A 22,928-nucleotide genomic window follows, 5' to 3' on the forward strand; every position below is an offset into this window, starting at 1 on the left:
GGATAGTGACTCTAAATAATGAGCTGGCTAAAATCGGCCTGCCTTTACCATTTCTGAACGATCTAGGACCTAAAGCAAAACAAGTACTCATGCAACACACTCGAGATATCTATGATCAACCAAACCTAGCAAGTATAGGTAGGTGGGACGCACTCTGGTCTTGTGGCCTGGCTGAAGGGACTTCTTATTTGCTTATCTAACCAGAAATGCAAAATGGTCAGGAAAGGGACAAGCTGACAGTCTGAGCAAAATATGACACTAAAGAGTAAAGGATTGTTTTCTTCTTCCTTTTAAGACTCCTTAAGCTGGAGATGATACAGGGGTAGAGAGAGTTTGTTTGAAGATGAAACAGTTACTTAGTTTATTTGTATCATTCTTATGGTATAAGCGTAGTGGTTACATAGGATCAAATGCTTGCTGCTTACAGTACAACGTTTCAATATGAATATCTCTCAATCTATTTGAGAGATATCTGGGTTTTTATAAGGATACATGGGACATCATGTCTGTTTAAATTGTTATCAAGCACAGCTACCCACCCCAACCCCCAATAAAAAGAGATTTGTAGTTCACTATAAAATGGATTTATAATTTTCCAAGGGCAAGGGGCTGAAATGAATTACAGTGGTGCCTTCCACTTGGATAAAGTTTTCCCGAATTCATCATGGACCAGCAGTACACCACCTTTCCCAGGAGTCCATTTTTTTTCTCATTTACACTTTTTGTCACTAATCTTTAAGCTGATCTGGATCAGTACATGTTCAAAAGGAGTCAGTGTACTTCATGTTCAATAGGAAACAGGATTTCCCAAATGTGTGCCCCAGAACTGAGTGTGGATCTCATGGAGCTAGGTCTACCTGAGAGCCTTTCTCGTGGACCCCAGGAATCTTTAACAAATGCCCTGGTCCTGACTATGCCCTGATCTAAGGGAGTCAACCTAAAAATACATTAAATAGAAGGCAAACATCAATTAACTACTTTAACTTCTGTTGACTCTTGGGCAGTTTCAACATTCCTGGAATTTTTCTCCATTGCCTTAAGCTGAAGACACAACAAAGATAATTATCACTTGAACAGCATTTTCCGGTCGCTCTGCTGATGGCCACAAGATTGCCATCTGAGATTCCCCTCTGCGGGGGGGGGGGGGGGGGGTCAGTCAGATTAAACCCATCAACAAAGAAATATGATTGATCTGCTGTTTTCAATAGACTTTTTCGGACCCACTCCTGGAAGCAGACCTGGGGGCTTGCTACCTATTGTCCCTAACATCTTGGATTTGATATTTGCCTAATCTCACCCCAGACATTGTTTCCCTAATTCCTTCTAAAGCATCCAGAGATGGTGCAATATCCTGGGAAGCCCACTCTTCCCCAAAGAATGCCTCCAACTGCTGATTGGAGGTCCCATGGCTTCCCCACCTAGCTGGGAGGGAATCTCCAGCCATATCATCAAGGCCTGAGCCAATCATAGCACATATCACCTAAGCCTGCCCCTCAGCCAATCAGGAGCAGAGGCGGCAACAACCGAATTTCAGTGCTCGGCCAATCAGGGATAGGGGAGGGAATTTCAAATTTTGACATTGTTAATGCATGGTGTTTCTTCTGTACAAAAAGTACTACATCCTCCATATTGCTTATGTTTGTATTAGGCCTGGGTAACAACGGAAAAATTTGTTTCTAAAATCGATTTGTATTTGGGGAGTTTTTTTGTTTCAATATTTAAAATAATTACAAAATTTTCCTTTTAAAAAGTTCGATATTTACGAAATTTCGTAAATGTGAAAAAAATTACAAAACATTAACGAATCGATTTCCGAAACAATAACGAATTGATTCGTTAATGGCGGACGCGACCGCGAAATACGCTAAAAAACCTCCAAAAACTTCTGAAGCTTCCCTCTCCCTCTGTTGTTGACTGTTGGTGTGATATTATAATTTTTTTTCACTAATTAAACAAAAAACTTGCCCCAGACATGCGGAAATAATAACGAAACGACCTCAGAACAATAACGAAACGAATACAATAACGAAATACGAAGCATTTACAAAACGTGTTTAAAAATTCGTTTTTTAAAAAAAATTGCTCCAGAATGGTTCGTTGTCGTTTTGTAATTGGAAAAATTAACGAATTATTAACGAATTACGAATTAACGAAATGAAACCGCCCAGCCCTAGTTTGTATCTTTTGGATACAAACATTATTGGCCAAAAATGCACGAAAACTTCTATTATATGCCTTCACCTGGTGGACCCTGATCTCTTTCTGAAACATTGATAGTTAGCAGATCTCTCCAGGCAACGGGCCCTTGCTTTCCACGGCACTTGGAAATCTAAAATTTGACTTCAAAATCACATTCACATTTCAGGAAAACTGCAAAGTTTCTTTAACGGAAGGCATATATACATTTTCTCTGCAGATTGTTTTAAACATATCCAAATTTCTAGATTTGGTGGGACAGGCCTAATTAATCCTCTGCTGTCCCACTTCTTCAGCTCCTTCTAAATTCCTCCAGTTTTTTGTCTTCCATCTACCTTCTCCTTTTGCCCTCAACTTACTTCAGTTGCTGCCAAGGGAACTCAATGTACAAAAGGAGTTTGTACTTAATCAATTCAGCAGGAGGGGAGCAGTAAAATAATACCCTGTAGATCCAGGTGAAAGCAAACACCTTCACCCACAGCTATGTGAAGCTCTGGGAAGAGCTTATCTTTAAGAAATAAAAGGTCAATTCTGCCTTTTAAACAATTCATTGAAATAAGAATGTCTGATCCCATGTACCTCATTGAACTTGTACTCTATATTTACTGAATTAGGCCAAAGTTGAAGCCAGGAGTTGTAACAATACAGTCACTGCTACTACCTCCACTCACCAGCAAATCAGTTATTATACAGAAGCCTAGTGGCTCAGTCCAACTGCTCAGAGACAAAACTCTATCAGAACAAAAGAAAAGTCTGATCCAAGACCAAAAAACCCACAGTGAGATAATTAAGTCCAATCCTTCTAAGAACACAACCACTTCTCTCTCTTAAAAAACTAAAGCTAAAAACCAGGAATTCTCAAACCTTTTCGGCTGCTGAGCCCTTTTCAAAGCAAAAATGTCTTGTGGAGTCCCAAGAAATGTGTATATCTATATAAATAAAAATGTAATGTTCATTTGTGCTATTCACAGAACTCAAAAACCTCTGGACCAATTGACACCAAATTTGGACACAAGACACCTAACAACCCAATGTATGTTCTCCACTCAAAAAAACCCCACGAAAACAGGAAGCAAAAAGGACTTCTGAACTACATGTTCACAAAGGAAAAACTGCATTGCCCACAAAGAGACCCATGGCCACACCCCCTCCTCCTCACGAGGAAACAGCCGGCCGGCCATTAAAGCATGAGGAGCCAGGTGCGCGTGCATGACCACACACACACACACACACACACAAGTGAGAATGGGCACCATGGGAGTGGAGGTGGAGGCTTGCGCGAGGAAGGACGGCGGGTGGGGGAGGGACTTTAGGAGCCTACCCACTGTCCTCCTCCACTTCCTTTCCTTCCTCATCTGAAACCGCACCACCACCGCTTTAGGAGTGAGGAAGAAGAAGAGGAAGATGGTGGATGGGCTCCTAAGTCCCTCCTTTGCCAGCAGAAGCAGCAGCCTTTTCCTCTTGGCTGCTCCCCCCCCCCCCCTTTCATCGCCTCCTCTTCCTCCAAGATGCCCCGGTGGAAGCAGCAGGCAGGAGGGAGGGAGGGAGGGAGGGAGACTGTTGCCTTTTTCACAAACTCTTCCTTGCCTCCCTCCCTTCACTGCAGGAAGGAGGAAAGAAAGAAAGAGGCAGAAACAAGTTTTATTTTTGAATTCTCCCATTCCTCTGCGTCCTGCTCCCTTCCTCCTCCTCCAACTCCTTTCTTTCCTCCCTCTCCTTCTCTCTCATTTCTGTAGATCTGTCTCCAGCAACAGGAGCACACATTTAACACACACTCTCTCTCTCTCTCTCTTCTATTAACATCCAGACCGAGAGGTAGCTCCCTCTGTCACACTCCTTCTCTCCCTCACTCCCTTCCCTTCTTTCCTCCCCCCTTTTCTTCCTTCCCTTCCTTTCCTCCCCCCTTCCTTCCCTTCCTGTCCCTCCTTCCTTCCTTTCCTTCTTTCCCTCCTTCCCTTCCATCCTGTCCCTCCTTCCTTCTTCCTTTCCTTCTTTTCCTTCCTTCCACCCTCCCTTCCTTTCCTCCTCCTTTCCCTTTCTTTGTTTCCTTCCCCTTCATTTCCTTCCCTCCCTCCTTTCTTCACCCCCTGCTTCCTTCCCCTCCTTCCTTCCTTCCTTTTTCCTTCCTCCCTGTCCCTCCTTCTTTCTTTTCCTTCCTTCTTTCCCTCTTTCCCTCCCCCATTTTCCTTCCTTCCTTCTTCCTTTCCTTTTCTCTATGGAAGATATAAATACAATATTTTATATATTGTTATATACATTCCCATATAAGATGTTACTATTATATATTACTATATAATACAAATTAAATAGACTTACAGAATAGAGTTGGAAGGGACTGTCAAGAAGTAATGAGAGAAGGAGGGAAAGAGGGAAGGAATGAAGGAGGGAAAGGGGAAGGAGGAAGGAAAAGAAGGAAGGAAAGAAAGAAAGGGAGAGAAACAAGGAAGGAGAGAAGGAAATAAAAAAGTGAAAGGGAAAGAAGGAAGGATGTAACCAAAGAGCAAAGAAATGGGGGAAAGAAACAGGTAGAGATGGAAGAACGAAGATAAATAGGAAGGGAAAGAAGTAGAGGAAAGGAAGGAGAGAAAGAGGGAGGGAAGGTTGTCCACAGCAATACGTGGCGGGTACAGCTAGTATTGTATATAATTTACATGGCATGGGCCGGGCCAGTGGCAGATGGATGGAGAGTGTTTGTGCAAACTAATTCACACAGTGTAAAAAAAGAGAGAGAATACAATATTTAAATTGAACAACCATTTTAACCAAGATAAACTTGACAGTATTTCAGTGAACAACCCCAGGGGCCATTCAGTCCAACTCCCTTCTGCCATGCAGTAAACGCACAATCAAGGCAACCCCAACAGATGGTCACCCAGCCTTTGTGATAATAACAGCAGAAGTCCCAAAGACCATCCATTCCAATCTGCTTCTGCCATTCAGGAAAAACACAATCAAAGTATCCCCTGAGCAGTGGGAGGGAAATAGGATTTTGGAAGCAAGGAAAGCAAGGGGGGGGACTGGGTGGTGAAAAACAGAGTCTGGGCAGTAAGGGAGACAGGGAGAAAGGGTCTGTGCCCCGGGGAGAATGCTCCAGCAACTCAAAACTTTAGTTTCCTTGTATTTCTCAGGAGGAAGGAAGAAGCATGGAGCTGCAGAGATCTTTACTATCACCCATGGAAGCAAGTTTGGGAATATTAGGGTACATGGTTAAGTTCCTGTGGGATCACTACCTAGTGTGTGTTAAGAGGAAAAGACTCATCCTGATTAATTACAAGCCACAGGCTGAGTAATTAAAGCCACTCCCAAAGGGGTGTAACTGGGGAGTGTTTGCTCTATGATTTGGGCTTACTGAACGTTTGCTCCTGGACTTGCTGAATCCTTGATACTCAGTGACATGCAGCTCATTTGATGGTGGCAAAATTTCTCTTCTCTGCTTGTCTCCACATCCAAGGAAGGAAAATTAGAACTGACATTTTCTGCTGGAAGAATTGCATGAGTCAAATGCATGGACCATATGCGAGTGTAATACTCTGAATAACTGTGACTGTATTATTGGTCTGTGTTGAAGTTGCTGTTTTATTTAACTCTGCTTATTAGGGCTGGGCGGTTTCGTTTCGTTAATTCGTAATTCATTAATAATTCGTTAATTTTTTCAATTACAAAATGATAACGAACCATTCTGGAGCAATTATTAAAAAAACGAATTTTCAAAAACGTTTTGTAAATGCTTCGTATTTCGATATTGTATTCGTTTCGTTATTGTTTTGAGGTCATTTCGTTATTATTTCCGCATGTCTGGGCCAGTTTTATGGTTTAATTAGTGAAAAAAATTATAATATCACACCAACAGTCAACAACAGAGGGAGAGGGAAGCTTCAGAAGGTTTTGGAGGTTTTTTAGCATATTTCGCGGTCGCGTCCGCCATTAACGAATCGATTCGTTATTGTTTCGGAAATCGATTCGTTAATTTTTACCATTTACGAAATTTCGTAAATATCGAACTTTTTAAAAGGAAAATTTTGTAATTATTTTAAATATCGAAACAAAAAAAAACCCCAAATACAAATCGATTTTAGAAACAAATTTTTCCGTTGTTACCCAGGCCTACTGCTTATATATAATTTTAAGTTTTGCATTCTTCTATTTTGAGTTGCTCGTCTTTGAATATACAAGGGACTAATCATCAGCTGGTCTGCACGCATTTCACAAATCACAACAGAGAACCCCTGGTATAGATGTATTAGTTACTAGCTCTGATAAGTGGCCAATCAGTGATCCAGAACAAGTTCCACCAATGGAGTCCTCGTGTTCAACTTCCACCATGTTCAGCTCCCCCATAATTTACTCCAACAGTTTGGTTCTCTTTGTTTAGTCCTTTGTGTCTAGATAAGTTTGATCCCACTTTAAAAATAAAATATCTGATTCGTGATTAAAGATTCTTGTCTGTCTGTTGAGGTTAATCATCTCAAGGACCTCAGGGATATAGCAATAGTTTCAGAATTGGCCCAAGAAAAGGTTTTTCTGCACTGAAAACCATATTTTTTCTGTTCAGAAATAACACTGCTGCACATAAGGCATGTTTATGTTTATTGCTGCACATAAAGCACAGAAAACATATCAGATTGGCCACCTCCCTCTTGTCTTTTAGAAGGAAACTCAAGACCTGGTTATGGGACCAAGCGTTTGATCAGTGAGCAGCAAGTGGAAGATCACAAAATTTATGGCAATAAATTGACCTGGACTGGTTTTTGGATTTCGATTTTAATGGATGTGTCTTAATTAATTGTTTTAATTGTTGTTTCAATATTTTTAATATATTGATTGTACTGTGGTTGTTTTTATGATGCTAGTATCGTATGATGCTTTTGTTAGGCCGCCCTGAGTCCCCTTTCGGGGGGAGAAGGGCGGGGTATAAATATAGGAAATAAATAAATAAATAAATAAATAAATAAATACATTTCCTGTCTTTTAACAGAAAACATTGTTTTCTTTGAGGGAAATGCTGGCCTTTTGTTTACATTGATTGTGCTTTTCCTGCATGGCAGGGGGTTGGACTAGATGGCTCATATGGCAGTGTTTCTCAACCTGGGGGTCGAGACCCCTGAGGGGGTCGTGAGGGGATGTCAGAGGGGTCGCCAAAGACCATAAGAAAGCACAGTATTTTCTGATGGTCATGGGGACTCCATGTGGGAAGTTTGAGCCAATTCTATCATTGGTGTTCAGAATGTTCTTTGATTGTAATGAACTATAAATCTCAGCAATTACAACTCCCAAATGTCAAGATCTATTTTCCCCAGACTCCACCAGTGTTTACATTTGGACATATTGAGTATTCGTGCCAAGTTTGGTCCAGATCCACCATTGCATGAGTCCACAGTGCTCTCTGGATATAGGTGAACTACAACTCCCAAACTCAAGGTCGATGCCCATCAAACCCTTCCAATGTTTTCCATTGGTCATGGGAGCCAAGTTTGGTTCAAATCCATCGCTGGTGGAGTTCAGAATGCTCTTTGATTATAAGTGAACTATAAATCCCAGCAACTACAACTCCCAAATTACAAAATCAATCCTCCCCCAACCTCACTAGAATTCACATTTGGGTATGAATGAAAATGCATCCTGCATATCAGATATTATGATTTATTACAGTAGTAAAATGACTGTTATGAAGTAGCAACAAAACAATATTATGGTTGGGGGTCACCACAACATGAGGGACTGTATTAAGGGGTCGCGGCATTAGGAAGGTTGAGAACCACTGTCATAGGGTCTCTTCCAACTCTATTATTCTGTGACTCTATAAACTTGTTTTCTGTGCACAGTTTTTCCTAAAATATATCAACTTACAGCTGCAGGCTGTTTTTTATTCTTGTCAGCCAATCAGAGCTTTCTACAAAGTTTCATGCAGAGGGAAGGACCCCCAGGCTCAGCCTTTATGAGGAGTAGGAGTTGGAGAGAACATATCTGTTTTTGAACTCTGTTATTTTCTGTGTGTTAAATTCAAATTCTAACCTTTTGGATATTGATTCTGTGACTTCTTTTAAAAAAAATTTTTTATTGAATATGTATGTAGGATATCACAATTCACAATCACATCACTGAAAAGTCAGAAGAAATAAAGAGGCGATGATTTTCCATTACATTCTCATTTGTTTTGGTATTTCTTATTCCCTTGCCCTACTTAGAACAATCAGTTTTACACCACCACTACCACTACCACTACCACCCTCCGGGAACATTTGTATCTCTATTTCCAATTTTATTTTCATTGATCGATCATGAAGATTATCTGTTGTAGTTCCGCAAGGTTCTGTCCTGGGCCCGGTCCTGTTCAACATCTTTATTAATGACTTAGATGAAGGGCTAGAAAGCATGATCATCAAGTTTGCAGACGACACCAAATTGGGAGGGATAGCCAATACTCCAGAGGACAGGAGCAGGATTCAAAATGATCTTGACAGATTAGAGAGATGGGCCAAAACTAACAAAATGAAGTTCAACAGGGACAAATGCAAGATACTCCACTTAGGCAGAAAAAACAAAATGCAAAGATACAGAATGGGGAACGCCTGGCTGTGTGAAAAAGATCTTGGAGTCCTCGTGGACAACAACTTAAACATGAGCCAACAATGTGATGTGACGGCAAAAAAGCCAATGGGATTTTGGCCTGCATCAATAGGAGCATAGTGTCTAGATCTAGGGAAGTAATGTTACCCCTCTCTTCCGCTTTGGTTAGACCACACCTAGAATATTGTGTCCAATTCTGGGCACCACAATTCAAGAAAGATATTGACAAGCTGGAATTTGTCCAGAGGAGGGCGACTAAAATAATCAAGGGTCTGGAGAACAAGCCCTATGAGGAACGGCTTAAGGAGCTGGGCATGTTTAGCCTGAAGAAGAGAAGGCTGAGAGGAGATATGATAGCCATGTATAAATATGTGAGAAGAAGCCACAGGGAGGAGGGAGCAAGCTTGTTTTCTGCTTCCCTGGAGACTAGAACGCAGAACAATGACTTCAAACTACAAGAAAGGAGATTCCATCTGAACATGAGGAAGAACTTCCTGACTGTGAGAGCCATTCAGCAGTGGAACTCTCTGCCCCAGAGCGTGGTGGAGGCTCCTTCTTTGGAAGCTTTTAAACAGAGGCTGGATGGCCATCTGTCAGGGGTGATTTGAATGCAATTTTCCTGCTTCTTGGCAGGGGGTTAGACTGGATGGCCCATGAGGTCTCTTCCAATTCTTTGATTCTATGATTCTATGATTCCTTCTATTTTCTTTTTTCTTTCATTCTGGCTATCAGAATATTCTATTTTGAATCCCAGTTCTCATTTGGAAGGCCATTTGTGTATTTGATTCTCCTTTCTGAAATATATAATTCGCTAAGTATTCTAATAATCTATTATTCCCCATTTTCTTTGCTCTTTCCAGCCCAGGGTGTCCATTGACTGGGCAGCTAGCTAGGCTATACACATACACCAGTTTTCGGCTACAACATGTTAGAGCAGTGGCTCCCAACTTTTTTTTTTGACCAGGGACTACTTTGACCAGAGACCACTCTCCAACATTAATACCAAAAGGATTACAAATCAGTTTTTGGTCAACTTGTGTGCTGGTATGGCTGTACCAAGAGCTCCAACTTTATTTTCTTTCTGTTATCTGTTTTGCAGTCATAGGATAGGCCTCCTGTCCATCATAATTAAGCTTTGGTTCTGCCCCTTGTTCTGGGCTCTGGGAGGGAAAGGAGCCATTTTTGGGCAGTCTCACACAAGGTAGCTAAGCTATAGGACGTAGACCAGCTCATCCTGTAGAAAAGCTTCCTTTCTCAAGAGCATCCAGGGGAATTAACCATCCAGGAGAAAGGTCCAAAAGGCTCTGGCTGAGAGCTCACAGCCTCTCAGCCTCACGGCATCAGAGGGAACAGCCCTGAAGTTTCTGAGAATTCTCAAAGGGAGAACAGCATTACAGACCCATGGAACTCCAGCTGAAATATCTTCAAGCCTCGGCTGGTAGGTCTACTCGATACCCAGATGCATTTGGAGTCGGTAGTAGGTCCCACACCAAAGAGGTATAGATAGAAAGCAGCCTGGGAGAGGTTAAAAAGGGTTTTTCCTTCAGAGAAAGTTTAGTTAATCAAAGTCAGGTACCAGTCCATTGAGGACTAGACTAAGAAAGCCTTGAAGTATTGTTTGAACCATTGAAGATTTGTTGTTTGTTCCATAATAAAGACTTTGTTGCATCATTAAAGACTCTGAAGACCATCACTTCAGAAAAATCCCTGAGAACCTCTCTTTGAGGCCCCCTGGCTTCCCGCTGGGCTTAAAGTATACATCCTATAGAAAAGTATAGCTGTTACAGGCCCAGCGCGCGACAGAACAACTTTAGATTCAGTTTGATTATTTGGAGTGCTGATTCAGAAAATTGCATTGGATAAACCATGTCAGCTCTAGTTTCTGATACGGAACCTCTGCCATCCAGTAGTTGCCATCTACTCGCCCATAGAATACCATAATTAATAATCTAGAGCTGATGTGATAGTAGTAATCTTTTATGGTAGTCAGCCTCTCCCCTCCCGACATCCCCATTGCCTCGGCACTATGAAAGGATTTCATGAGACCAGACACTCTCGTTGACGCATAGTTTCAAGGCAACTGTGTTATAATGCTCAGGCCTCTGACCATATTTTCATTCTTGTGGACCACAGGTTAGGAACCACTATGTTAGAGGATATGCTTGATGTAAAAGCTTTAAAAAAATTGCATGTGTTGCTTCTACACCACCCAACCTTAGCATCATTTTTCCAATTCCACCACAATTGTGATGGGTGCAAAATGGGAAGCAGGGTATATCCATTATAAGTCTTGGAAGTCATTTCTGATTTCTATCTCCTTGGATCTCTTTGTTCATTCTGATTACTTCTGGCTTCAAGACAAATTGGCACCTAGCCATTGCCAAATGTAGATCAATTAAAGCATCTGTCATCTAGAACGGGAAAGCCAATTGTCAAATTTTTTTTTATGCTAAAGCTTAATTAGATTATCTTAATTGGATTCATGAATTCGGTTTGTAGAGTTCTTTGAAGTTTAAATGCAGCATAGCATGTCGTCATGCAATACTGTGCACACTTATGAGGAGTTTGCCAAATTTAATGGTCTTATGTGCATCTGCATAGTAGAATTAATGCAGTTAGACACAGAGGCGGCCCTAGGTAATTTTCAACAGTAAGCAAACAGTATTTTGGTGCCCCCCCCCCTCCCTCCGCCAACCAATGACTGATATATATTTTCTGTTCGCCGTGGGAGTTCTGTGTGCCATATTTGGTTCAGTTCCATCATTGGTGGAGTTCAGAATGCTCTTTGACAGTAGGTGAACTATATATCCCAGAAACTACAACTCTATTATCCCCCAAGAACACCTCAAGAGCACCCCTGGGCAAAATCAACTATACTGCAAATGCTTACTTTGCGTAATGGGTTGAGCCGCCCCTGGTTAGACATTACTTGCCTTAGCTGAATGTGATGTGATCATAGGAGTCGTATTTTGTATAAAATATTGAGCATTCTCTGCCAAAGAGTACTGGTGCCCCACAAAACTAAAAATCTGGATTCCACAGCATGGAGTCACAGCAAAAAAAGTGGAGTCAAGCTGTATTAATTCTATAGTGTAAATGCATCTTCATTCTACCCTTTTACCTTCTCTTAGTGCTCATCCACATTAGTCAAATATGTCAAGAGAGGGCGGTTTTCAGTACCATAGTTATAATTTCAAAGCTGACTGGCACAACCTGTGGATCACAACCAGACACAGTGAAGACATCTGCCCTTGCGCTATGCTACTCTGATGCCGAGTTTGCATGCCCAGTGTGGAACACATCTCACCACACTAAAACAGTAGATGTGGCTCTTAATGAGACATGCCACATTATCACAGAGTGTCTGCGCCCTACACCACTGGAGAAATTACACTGCTTAGCCAGTATTGCACCCAGAGGCGGCCCTAGGTAATTTTCAACGGTAAGCAAACAGTATTTTGGCGCCGCCCCCCCCCAACCAATCATTGATATATATTTTCTGTTCGTCGTGGGAGTTCTGTGTGCTATATTTGGTTCAATTCCATCATTGGTGGAGTTCAGAATGCTCTTTGATTGTAGGTGAACTAGACATCCCAGTAACTACACTTGCCACACCAAAAGTCACCTCTTCTCCTGACTTTCTCCTCAGCCATTGGGACCGAGAGAGAGTGTGTGTGAGAGAGAGAGTGAGAGAGAGAGAGGTGGAGATGCCCACTTTTCCTGAAGGTAGGTGCAAAATCAGAGGAGGGAGCGGAGGTGGGAGATACTTCCAGCCGGAGGGGCTCTCTCTCTCTCTCTCTCTCTCTCTCCTGGTCCCAATGGCTGAAGAGAAAGTCAGGAGAAGAAGCGACTTTTGGTGCGCACGCTGGGGTCTTCAGACATGCCTCCGGACCCGAAGCGGGCCAGGCGCGGCGGCTCCGCCCCTTGGCCCACCCACGGATTGGGGAGAAGAGAGGAGGCGGGTGGAGCGCCAGGGATCGGGAAAGGGAGCCGGTCATGGGGAAGGGATCGAACGCGGAGAACGATTGAGCGCCAGCTCTGCTCGCGCACCCGGTGGCCAGGTGGAGCAGGAACGAGCGGAGCTAGGCGAGGCTCAAGGACCTGGCCCCTTTGGGAAAAGGATCGCCCGGCAGCGAGGCAAGAAAGCCGAGGCTCCCCCCGGAGTGCTAGGGCTGTTGTGAGCTGAGGGGGCGCTCCTCAAGTGGCGGTCGAGGAGCATTTACATAGGCGCCTCTGTAAATGCTCCTCAAGTGGCGGTCGAGGAGCATTTACAGAGGCGCCTCTGTGCCCCTGGCAAAAAAAGTGTTCTGCGACCGCTTACTTCGCGTAATGGATTGCACCACCTGACATCCGCCAGGAAGTAGCAGCCAATAGTGAAAGGACCAAGGCAGTGACATCTCCAGCTCATCCCTTGTTTGTGTCCCCTTCTGGGTGAGGAGGGCAGCATATAAATGTCGTAAATAAATAAATATCACATGGTCTCATTCATAATTCTTACATGAACATGACCTATCTGACTATTAATAAAAGGTAACTGGATCCACTGAAACGGGATAACTCTATCAGTGCTCATACAATCCAGCACATCAAACTAAAATAAAAGAATATGCTTATGTGAGTACCTGAGGGGGTTTTTTTCCAGCTAAGCCCATCAGAAAAAGACAATGCCAGCATGTAGAGATAATGCTGTCATATAAGATAGCTTCCAGGCTTCCCGGTAGGGTCTGGAGATATCGGCTGCTAGACATCTGTACACAGATTACCTTTGTATACCTTCCATTGAACTGTTTATATCTACCTAAAAACCCATTGTGTTGTTTGAGCTCCTTCCTTTGTATAAACTGGACTGAGCAATTAATACTATCACAGACTCTTTTGCATTCTGCTCCACCACATTCCAAAGGTCCGCACCTCTCTCAGGGCAAACCTTCTACCAGACTCAGAGCTTTATCACATTGGAATATAATCCATTTATATCAGTATGCATCCCATATTTTTTAAAGACTGGATGCATACTGTATTGAGACAGGATGCATACTCTCCTCATCACACCTGATTATTATGATTCTTATGATTTGGAAATACTGTGCTTTGGCTCATCACACCACAAAAGGCTGGCTCCTTCCAATCCGTTCAAAACACCCCCTACATCACTCTATGACCTTTTGAAAAGTTTTTTTCCCCTAAGATTGAGCAGTAAGGTAGCTTCAAAGTCCTAAACTACTACTAATTAAATTCTGTTAAATATTAACATTCTGTTATACATACAGATGCAATGAAGGGAAGAACTTATACAGATTTTGGTATAAAAAAAACTAAAATAATGAGGTAAAATGAAAATTAGTGATTGAAGTAATCCTGGAGATCTTTCCCCTTAGATATCCAAAACAGAAATGGCAGCTGCTTCTGTCATGAAAAGTCTGTGCTCATGAGACTCTGCCCACACATAACAAGTCATATCGTTGTTGATGGGATGCACACAGATTTTCCTTTTACACACAAAAACATCACTTCAGCAACAAAAGAATCCGTAGTATTTCAAAAAAACATGATTAGAATTCTGTCTGCAAATAATCAGTTTCTGTGACACTTTGCAGACAGATTCCGATGGAATACTGACAAGATGGGGCAAACAGCATGTGATGGAACCTGTTCGAAATCATTCTCAAACAGTCTCAGAAATGGAGTATTTCCTAGTGTGATAAGGTCTTCAGACTTCAACCCCACAAATAACAGCTATTTAATTTTCCCACCATGAAGGACAACCCATCCACCTGTGATGTCAGGAGGAATCCCCAGCCAAGGAACCCCCAGATCAATGGTTTTCAACCTGTGTTGAAAGCCAAAATATCTGGAGACCCACAGGTTGAGAATCACTGACCCAGATCCTAGCCGGGTTGTCTTTTCAGCCAATCAGGGAAGGGCACAGGTATTTTGAATGGCTGCCAAAGTGAATAAAATGTTCTGTACTTTGCTGCATGCTTTATGTTGGATCAGGATTTTGATTCGGGGGGTGCTGAGTTTGATTCAGGGGGGCTGAGTCTGATTCAAAGGGGGGGGGTTGAGGATCTACCCTAGCAAACCTTTTGTATCATTATCCCAATAGCCCCATGCATATGGGATATATTGAACATTGTGATCAGATCATGAGATGAATAAACATAACAGTTTAAATAATGTACCAGTAAGGCCTTCTCGTGGACCACCCTGAGAATTTCGGGGAGGAGGGCTGAAGCCCCTCAAGCCCTCCCCCCCTCCCCCGCTACATGCCTGTGTTGGATGTTTTGAAAGTACAGACTCTGTTATTGGCATCATTTCAGGTCTGAAAGTAATAAACCTCAATTCCTGATTCCTTTACATTCCTGTTGCTTTCAAACTCCAATGGTCAATTTAGAGCAAACCTCTATTCCTGTTGCCTGCAATTTGGCCATTGGAGTAGCGGAGCACATCGGGCACAGGACCTAAACTTAGCAGATCGCTGAAACCTGGCCTCAAAATAAATCTGATTTAACTTGTTTCGCTTGGGAAAAGATCATAGCACCAACCACTGAGAATGTCCTGTTTTGCATATATTTCAAGTGTGTCTCAGAGAGTGGCAATGCCAAAGGAAAAAATCTCTGAAGATTTCAGAGCCTTAGACAGATTCATATGGGAAAATATTGTCCATCATCTAGCCTTAGAATCAATCTGTATAAATGATGTAGTATTAACTGTTATTTGGGAACGTGCCCACCTAGAACTAAAGGGACAGGGCCTTCTCGGTGGTGACCCCCTGCCTGTGGCGTTCGCTCCCCAGCGAGATCAGGTCAGCTTCATCCCTCCTTTCCTTTAGGAAGAAATTAAAATCCTGGTTTTGGAACCAGGCTTTTGGCCAGCAGGCATGACAGCACCTTGGATATCAAACAGCACCTTGGATGTCGAACTGGACTACATGATTGTGATAATGATGGAAATGGCTATATGATTATGATAATAATGTTTTAACTGTTTTAATCTATTGTTTTATTTATTGCCTATATTGTTGTTATAGTTTCATATTTGTTGCGGCATCAAATTGTTGCCAATGTAAGCCACTATGAGTGTCTCCCCCCCCCCCCCCCCGGGGGGGAGGTTGAGAACGGCGGAGTAGAAATGTTGTAAATAAATAAATAATGAATAGAGCTATAGCAATACTACTTAGCATGATGGTCCATGCATATAGTTCACAAACTGATTTGTCTATATCCAGTGTCCCTGAAAATGCCAATCATAGCTGGGTGTTTGGCTAACACACCAAGAGCCTATAAAGCTGGTTGACTGCAAAAGAATATGTTAGAAAGTGAACATGTTGCCTCATATCTTTGTTTTTCCAGCAGTTAGAAACTACCTTAAAACTATTTATTTATTTATCGCGTCATCAGCAACCATTGTATTACAATTCTAACAGAGCAAAACAAACACAGAGATTAAAAGAAAAAGGAAAAAAAGAAAGAAAAAAAAACACACAGATTTTGTAAATTTGGTATTTGGTTAAATGTCCTTTGACCAGTATCTGGCCACTTGGAGTGCCTCTGGGGTTGCCGCAAGAAGGTCCTCCATCGTGCATGTGGCAGGGCTCAGGGTGCATTGCAGCAGGTGGTCAGTGGTTTGTTCTTCTCCGCACTCGCATGCCGAGGATTCCACCCTGTAGCCCCATTTCTTAAGATTGGCTCTGCATCTCGTGGTGCCAGAGCGCAATCTGTTCAGCGCCTTCCAAGTCGCCCAGTCTTCTGAGTGCCCAGGGGGGAGTCTCTCATCTGGTATCACCCATGAATTGAGGTGCTGGGTTTGGGCCTGCCACTTTTGGACTCTCGCTTGCTGGGGTGTTCCAGCGAGTGTCTCTGTAGATCTAAGAAAACTATGTCTTGATTTAAGTCGTTGACGTGCTGGCTGATACCCAAACAGGGGATGAGCTGGAGATGTCTCTGCCTTGGTCCTTTCACTATTGGCTGCTACTTCCCGGCGGATGTCAGGTGGTGCAATACCGGCTAAGCAGTGTAATTTCTCCAGTGGTGTGGGGCGCAGACACCCCGTGATAATGCGGCATGTCTCATTAAGAGCCACATCCACTGTTTTAGTGTGATGAGATGTGTTCCACACTGGGCATGCATACTCAGCATCAGAGTAGCATAGCGCAAGGGCAGATGTCTTCACTGTGTCTGGTTGTGATCCCCAGGTTGTGCCTTAAAACTGAAAGCTGGGAAACCAATAATTCTATCAACAGCACATGCAGGGCAGGTGAGGGTCATAATATAGGTCTATACGAGAAGCTCGGCCTGTCATTGAACATTGAAAAAACCAAGGTGCTGTTCCAGCAGACACCAGCCAACCCCTCTCCAATGCCAGTGATACAGCTTAATGGTGTCACATTAGAAAATGTTGATCATTTCCGCTACCTTGGCAGCCACCTCTCCACCAAAGTCAACATCGACACCGAAATACAACACCGCCTGAGCTCTGCGAGCGCAGCATTTTTCCAAATGAAGCAAAGAGTGTTTGAGGACCAGGACATCCGTAGGGATACCAAGATGCTTGTTTATAGAACTATTGTCCTCCCAACCCTGCTATATGCCTGCGAGACGTGGACTGTCTACAGACGCCACATGCAATTCATGGATCCTGCAAATCTCTTGGGAAGACAAGCGGACAATTTCAGTGTGCTGGAAGAAGCAAAGACCACCAGCATTGAAGCGATGGTCCTCTGTCATCAACTCCGCTGGACCGGCCATGTTGTCCAGATGCCCGACCACCATCTTCCAAAGCAGTTGCTCTACTCCGAACTTAAGAACGGAAAACGGAATGTTGGTGGAAAGGAAAAGATATTTAAAGACGGGCTCAACGCCAACCTTTAAAACACTGGCATAGACAATGAGATCTGGGAATCCCTGGCCCTTGACCACTCCAGATGGAGGTCAGCTGTGACCAGCAGTGCTGCAGAATTTGAAGAGGCACAAATGGAGGGCGAAAGGGAGAAGCGTGCCAAGAGGAAGGTGCGTCAAGCCAACCCCGACCGAGACCGCCTTCCACCTGGAAACCAATGACCTCACTGCGGAAAAAGATGCAGAGCAAGAATAAGGCTCCACAGCCACATATGGACCCACAAGAACACTGGAAGATAATCATCCTCAGAAAACGAGGGATCGCCTAAGTAAGTAAGTAGGTCTACCCCAAGCTGTAGGTTGTTTCTGGCTGTGGGGTTGGCATACACACCAAAACAAAAAGCAACAAACAGAAAACTCCACCTCTGTCACACAGAATTAGGCAAAATCGTGTTCTCATTTCGCTATATATTCAAATTTATCCACAGTGTATTTAGCAGACCTTATTGATTTATTCTTAAAAGACCAGAACATCTCCAATTGTAAAAATATTCCTGAAGCATGCTCTTGAAGTCACCAGGTAAGTAGTAAGAAAGAAAACTCTTACACTTCTTTCCAAGGCAGGTAGGAGGGAAGGAAGAAAATTCTTGAGAAACTGCTTCCTACCTCTGAGCAAACAGTTGTGCTGCCTTTGGGTACACAGGAAATTAACCATTCATATTTTAATACAAACATTTGCATGAAATTGAAATAACCTTCTAATATGCGGGTGATTGCTATTGCATGGAACTAGGTTATCCTGCTTCCTTTTTTCCCTCTTGCAGCACTGGCTAATGGCTACCTTTGCATTGTAAAGCTCACTGTCTGAACTTTTCTCAGCAGAGCAGATGACAGCTTTTTATGGGAAATTAACATAGAAAATACTCTTATTACACGGGATCTACCCCATGCAGCTAATCACATATTTCTATCATTTTATATTTCACTATGTGATGCTGAGTCCTGTCATTATACCAGGTCTATAATAGAGCATGCCACAACCATCATATTAGCTGACAATTTGACAAGGGAGCATGGCTGTCAGAAATATCCAGCTCTTGTTAACTTAAACTATATTGAAAAGGCATTGAGCATTATCTGTTCTTTTAATGCTATACATTAGATCATTTAATTGGTGTTCTAGAAGTTGCCTCTAAAGCATATCCGATATGGAGGTCTGGCTTTTTCCCCGTATGTTCACTTCACTTAGGCGATCCCTCGTAGTCCAAGGGTGATGGTCCTCCAAGGTCGGTGTTCTGTCGGTGGGTCCGTAGGTGACTGTGGAGCCCTATTCTTGACCTGCATCTTCTTCCGCAGTGAGGGCATTGGTTTCCAGGTGAAAGGCGGTCCTGGTCGGGGTTGGCTTGACGTGCCTTCCTCTTGGCATGTTTCTCTCTTTTGCCCTCCATTCATGCCTCTTCAAACTCCACAACACTGCGGGTCACAGCTGACCTCCAGCTGGAGCACTCAAGGGCCAGGGCTTCCCAGTTCTCAGTGTCTATGCCACAGTTTTTAAGGTTGAGTTTGAGCCCATCTTTAAATATCTTTTCCTGTCCACCAACATTTCGTTTCAAGTTCTTAAGTTCGGAATAGAGCAACTGCTTTGGGAGATGGTGGTCGGGCATCCGGACAACGTGGCCGGTCCAGTGGAGTTGATGGCGGAGGACCATCGCTTCAGTGCTGGTGGTCTTTGCTTCTTCCAGCACATTGACATTTGTCCGCTTGTCTTCCCAAGAGATTTGCAGGATTTTCCGGAGGCAGCGTTGATGGAATCGTTCCAGGAGTTTCATGTGACGTCTGTAGACTGTCCACATCTCGCAAGTGTATAGCAGGGTTGGGAGGACAATAGCTTTATAAACAAGCACCTTGGTATCCCTATGGATGTCCCAGTCCTCAAATACTCTCTGCTTCATTCATCCCCCTTGATGTACTGTCACCATGTCGTTGTGAGGGGGCTTGCGTGTTCCAATGAAACTGCGGGCACAACGACTGGAGTCGTGCATTCCCAGGTGTGGCCGGGGGGGAGGCTCCAGACCAAGCACTGTCGGAAGACCCAAAGACCTCAACGGCGGAGCAGGCGGAGGATAACATGGTACATGTTACAATGGCTGTGAAGGTGGAAGAAGGCTGCAACAGATTGAGAAGCCACCCGTAAAACCTCACTCTGTGAAGATTGTGTGTTTATCAGTTGTGCACTGATCTCCACACATTAAAAAAAAATCACACACAGGCATCTTCCAAGGAAAATAAAAACATGGAACCAAAGTTCCATGGCGATCAGCGAGTGGCGACGGGGGCAGGATTGTGAAATCTGGAAGCCCCTAGTCACAGACTGGCACATGGGCGGTGGATACGGACTCAGTCGTTCTACCTCAAGGTCCGAGGCAGTTCCCTGTATGTATCAAAGACAAAATATTTGTATGCCTATTGGCTACAATTTTTGTCAATTTCCAGCAAACGTGCCATGAACTGATAGTCAATAGTTCACAGACTGGCACAAGTTATGGACCACCACTTTGGGTAGTACTACTGCTAAGATTTATTAAAATTTTCAAATAGGTACCATCAAGAAATAAAAATGATAAAAATAAGAAAGATTTATAATAAAATAAAAAATATATATCCCTATTTTCTAGTGCTTATATCTAACACGATTCAATGAGTGAAAAAAGAAAGGAAGAGAGAAAGAAAAGAAAAAAATTGCTTCCAAGCTCTTCCCAAACTGGTAATCCGTAATTTCCCAAAGTCCTCAGTATTGTCTTTTTCTCTTCGGGTATATCTTTTATCGGCGTAGACTTCTAGTAGTTAGACCAGCTATATTAGTAATATTCTCTTCTCTCTTTCCATATAATCCCAAAATAAATACCAGTCTGTCTTCTTACTCGGTTTTTCCTGGTGTCTTTTTAGAAGTTGGGTTAATTCATCCATGTTCATTATTTCCATGACCTTCATTATCCATTGTTCCTTTGTGGGGATTTCATTCTGTCTCCACATCTTAGCATAGGTTATTCTCGCTGCTGTCGTTAAATAATTTGTTCAAATCTAGACAAAACATTTTTATGTCAATTGACTACATTTTTTGTCAATTTCCGGCAAACTTGCCATGAACTGCTTGTCAGAAAATGAGAAATGATTACAAGTTATGAAGAACAGGATGTTCATACAGTGATCCTGAATACCTTTTAAATTTAGCTTGTGCACTTTTTTCAGACCCGTGGGCCCTTCAATTACTCTGTTTTGGGGGATGTAGCTCTGTTTTCATTTCCAAATGACAGGCACTCAATCATTCAAGTTCACTTTTTAAAAGAATGACAGTTGACTCTCCTGAAAGCTAGATAATTACAGTAAGATAAGGAACACCATTGAGAAAATCTGTTCCAGCCATTTGTAGATATTACTCCATCCCCAAAATGACAATTAAATCTATGGTGATTACATGTGTTTGACTTTATTTATTTATTTATTTATTTCCAACACTTTTACCCCGCCCTTCTCAACCCCTAGGAGGACTCAGGGCAGCTTCCAATTGGCAACAATTGGATGCCGCATAATAAAATACAAAACTGCAATAATTCTAACAGTTAAATGCATAAAACATTAAGACATAAAACATTAAAATAATAAACGTACAGTACACTGTGCTATTACCAGTCTAGTGGTCATTTATCTAGCCATATGCTATGGTTGAGTACTCCGCTTAACTTATCCATAATCCTTTTCCAAGACATTGTCAACATTTTCAATTGTCCTTTCTGCCTGATTGCCCGAAGACCTGGTCCCACATACACATTTTTACCTTTTTTCTAAAGGTGAGGAGGGATGATGATCACTTAATTTCCCCTGGAAGTGAATTCCACAGGCAAGGGGCCACCACCAAGAAGGCCCTGTCCCTCGTCCCCACCAAACGTGTGTGAGAAAGAGGCGGGGCCAAGAGCAGGGCCTCCCCAGAAGATCTTAAACTCCAAGGTGGGGCATAGAAGGACATACGTTGGGACAGGTATGCTGGATCGGAGCCATTACAGTTTGCCCTCCAAATTCAGCCGGGTTAGGGCCACTGGACCCCTATAAAAGTGGTAAAACTGCACATAAAAAGCCACTATTTTATCCTCAGAATCTCTAGGTCCTCCAGAACGTCTTCATGGTTGCCTCCAGCACATCTCCGTGGTTGACATTTGCCAAAAAGTGACCATCGAATCATGCTGAAGGGCCTACAAATGCTGAGAAATGTGTTCCATCAAGGAGTGGATCTACACCAGGCATGGGCAAACTTTGGCCCTCCAGGTGTTTTGGACTTTAACTCCCACAATTCTTAACAGCTAGTAGGCTATTAGGAATTGTGGGAGTTGAAGTCCACAATTCCACAGTGATCTACACTGACACATACTACAAGGCTGACTCAGCATGCCAGACACCAATTGACCTCAGATAGTGTCTCCAGGGACTACCTCAACGGTCACAGAAGCGGTGCCAAACATGACTTGGCACTGTGGGGTAGTGAACCTAACTGTCCTCTGCTCACAGCCTGTGTTAAAGCAGTCCCTGGCCATGACATGGATCCTACCTGTTCTCTGTTGCTGCCATGACTTCAGCAATAGTGATGAGGGACTAAGGGAAGGAGGGAAGAAAGAAACCACCCTCTTCTCCCTTCTCCCTTTTCAGTGCTCCCTGTCACCTCACATCGGGACTGTGGCACATCTGGCTGGGAGTCAGCTGCATTAAGATTACTACTGACCGAAAGGTCATGAGTTTGAAGCCAGCCCGGGTTGGAGTGGGCTTCCGACCAATTTGTGTAGTTTGGTGTCGACCTTTGGAACCCAAAAGACAGTTGCATCTGTCAAGTAGGAAATTTAGGTACCACTTATGTGGGGAGGCTAATTTAACTAATTTACGAGGCCATAAAAATCTCCAACAAGCATGCAAAGAATGAGGAAATACTTCATCAGTGTCACAAATTGATGATGAAGTGACAGCTCCCCTGGTGGCCAGAATACCCTCATGGGGAAAAAACTGGATTGTTAAATAGCCTCTTAGTGTCTGTCTATATATGTTGTGTGTCTATGGCATTGAATGTTTGCCATGTATATGTAAATTGTAATCCACCCTGAGTCCCCTGCAGGGTGAGAAGGGCAGAATATAAATACTGTAAATAAATACATTAAATAAATAATGTTATAGCGAGTGATGGAGAACAGATAGGAACAGATAGGATCCATGTCCTGACCAAGGACTGTCCTGACACAGGAGGATGGGACTGCCACTCAATGTCCCTGGGCTGCCTTAGCACAGGAA

Source organism: Anolis sagrei, chromosome 4 (genome assembly GCF_037176765.1).
Source record: "Anolis sagrei isolate rAnoSag1 chromosome 4, rAnoSag1.mat, whole genome shotgun sequence".
Taxonomy (NCBI): domain Eukaryota; kingdom Metazoa; phylum Chordata; class Lepidosauria; order Squamata; family Dactyloidae; genus Anolis; species Anolis sagrei.